Here is a 3,253-nt window from a genome sequence, read left to right as displayed (position 1 = left end):
AATGCATTAAAGTGTAATATGCCAGTTGGTGTACACTGAGTGTACCAAACATTAGGAACACCTTCCTAATATTGAGTTGCAGAGCCCCCCCCTCTTTTGCCCTCAGAACAGCCGCAATTCATCAGGGCATGGGGTCTACAAGGTGTCAAAACCGTTCCACAGGGATGCTGGCCCATGTTGACTCCAATGCTTCCCACAGTTGTGTCAAGGTGGCTGGATGTCCTTTGGGTGGTGGACCATTCTTGATACACACGGGAAACTGTTGAGCGTGGAAAAACCCAGCAGTGTTGCAGTTCTTGACACAAACCGGTGAGCCTGGCACCTACTACCATACCCTGTTCAAAGGCACTTCAATATTTTGTCTTGCCCATTCACCCTCTGAATGGCACACATACACAATTCATGTCTCAATTGTCTCAAGGCTTAAAAATCCTTCTTTAACCTGTCTCCTCCCCTTCATCTACATTGATTGAAGTGGATTTAACAAGTGACATCAATAAGGGATCATAGCTTTCACCTGGATACACCAGGCCATGGAAAGAGGAGGTGTTCTTAATGTTTTGTACTCTCAGTGAATACATTAGCACCTTTGAGCACTGACTCTGTATATGATGCATAGGCGACATCTAGTGGTCATCCACAGGTACTTTAGTAGTATACCTACATCCATCATTCTGAGGCTCTTTTTACATTGGCAGCAAGACTGGTTGATATCACCACCAGGGTTGGAGTTAACTGAAATGTTCCACATACAGAAGCATTGAGGATAAATTATTTTTAAACATTGTTCTCTCTCTCTCTCTCTCTCTCTCTCTCTCTCTGTCTCTCACTCTCTCCCCCATGTCTCTCATTTCCCTTTCCTTATCTCCCCCACCCGGCTCCCCCACTCTCCCCCCCCCTCTCTCTCTCTCTCTCTCGCTCTCTCTCTCTCCCCCTCTCTCTCTCCCTTCCCTTCTCTTTCACCCCCTTTCCATCTCTCTCCATCTCTCCCAATCTCCCCCCCCCCTCTTCCCCTTTCTCTCTGTGAATTAATCCCATCCATTTCTGGCCTCTCCTCTCCTGTCCTCATACAGCAGAGTCTGTGAATCTGTGCAGTTCACCATGCCCGCGTCCCAAATGGCACCCTATTCCTTATGTAGTGCACTGCTTTTGACTTTAGCCCTTTAGCCCACTTCATAGGGAATAGGGTGCCATTTGGAATGCAATCCATTATAATCACAGGACTGACAGAGGAGGAGCAGTGGCAGCAGTGGAGTAATCTCTGTATTTAGCCTTTAGAGTGATGAGAGAGACCTGCTCATCATGCCCCCACGCTGCCCTCGGTGCCTGCTCTGATCAGCTTATGCCATATCCTGGCTGTGGGGGAAGGGAGGAGGGGTGGTGGTGGGGGGGGCTGGTTGGATGGGGGGGGCAGCGTGGGGCATGGTTGTGTGTGTCCGTGTCTGTGTGTGTGTGCTTATTACATATTGTTTGGGTGTACACACACCTTTTCCCTCCCCCAGCCCTGGCATGTCTGTTGTGCCAAACTTCACCAGTCATCTGGCTCCAGGGGCGCTGCACTGCGGCTGACCCTGAGCTCCTCACAAAATGTGTGCTGTGTTGTCTGTAAAGGATTGGAAATGTTGATAGAGAAGCAGAAGATGGCTATGTCCCAAATGGCACCCTATCCCCTATATAGTGGATTACTTTTGACCAGGGCCTATAGCGGATGAAGCCGAAAACTCTGCAGATGGAACAATACAGTATTGTACATTCTTGGAGTCTCTGGTGCCCCAGTTAAGTCCAATGGCTGTGTTCGCACTCTATTTCCCAGGTGGAGCCTCCACCAGCAAAGAACTGTTCACATCTGCATCTTTACCTGTGTGATTTATCAGTATGTTGTGGTGGTGATTGCTTTCACAGCTGCAGGTCAAAACACTCGATCCTGCTTAAATTTGCATTCAATTACAAATGTATGAACAATTTCTCCCCCCCTCCCCCATATAATTACTATTGCTCTTTCCCCCACCCACCCTCTCTCTCCCCCTCATCTCTTCATCCCTCTCTCTTTCCTTCCTCCTTCTGCTTCTCCCTTCCTCTCTCCACCTCCCTCCCTCCACCTAACCCTCTGTCCCTCTCCCACTCCGTCCCTCGCTCCCTTTCTGTGTAGCTAAGCGTCAGTCAGTAGCCCAGTGCCCTGCTGACCCCCTGCCCTGTCCAGCTCCGACTGGCACTAGGCTCAGACAGACAGACAGGGTGAGGCCACTCCAACTGCACACATCTGTTTGTGTTTACATGTGAGCTGTGACTCCTCTCCTCCTCCTTCCCTTCTCCCTCCCTCACAACCCGCCCTCCAATCCTTTTGCCCTGTCTCCAATAACTCCCTCCCTGTTTTCTCCGTTCCCTCCCTCTCTCCCTTCCTCCCCCTCTGCCTCCCCCTCCCCCTTCCCTCTCTCCCTTCCTCCCTCCCTCCGGGCACTGGGACTGGCCGCTGTAACACTAATACACAACACTGTGTGTAATGTAATAGTTGACATGGCAATGGGTTTTTCCATTGCAATCCAATTTTTTTATTACTATGCTGTGTATAAGGGATTTTATCTAGCATTTCTTGACATGCAATGATGAAGGGTGAAAAAGACAATGAAGATTTAAAACTGAATCAAATGAGGATTGATTTGAGGTGCCCTGCTCACATTTTCATGAACACAACATGCATGCAATGGGAACATTTCAAACCTTTAGACTAGATATCATTCCATCAATGTTGTATCAGCTTGTTGCCATTGGCAACATTTTGTTATTCTGTAGCATGTTGAGTACAGTATCATGATGTTAACATAGTTATTTAGTGACAGGCTCAATGTATGTTTTGTTTCCTGAAGAGTTTTTAAGTTTTACTTTTGATACATTACTGAAGTGGTGTTTTGACTTTAGTATTTCATTAAAAGTCCTCATCAGATATGCCGTGGAAGCTTGTTTTTTCGCCTACTTTACGACATGCATCTTTTCCACTATACACACACACACACACACACACACACACACACACACACACACACACACACACACACACACACACACAAACAAAATAGCAAGGGGTCAAGGACACGAAACACTACAGCAGTGCAGGGCAAGATTATGCTTTATACTGAGTTCCAATCATCTTCAGTTTAACATCGTCCACTCACACACTCAATCCCCCCCCTCCCCTCTCTCTCTCTCTCTCTCCAACCACTCACAGAGAGGCAGATCGAGTTGACAGCCTCAACAC

Source organism: Coregonus clupeaformis, chromosome 1, assembly GCF_020615455.1.
Source record: "Coregonus clupeaformis isolate EN_2021a chromosome 1, ASM2061545v1, whole genome shotgun sequence".
Taxonomy (NCBI): domain Eukaryota; kingdom Metazoa; phylum Chordata; class Actinopteri; order Salmoniformes; family Salmonidae; genus Coregonus; species Coregonus clupeaformis.
This window is presented reverse-complemented; position numbering follows the sequence as displayed.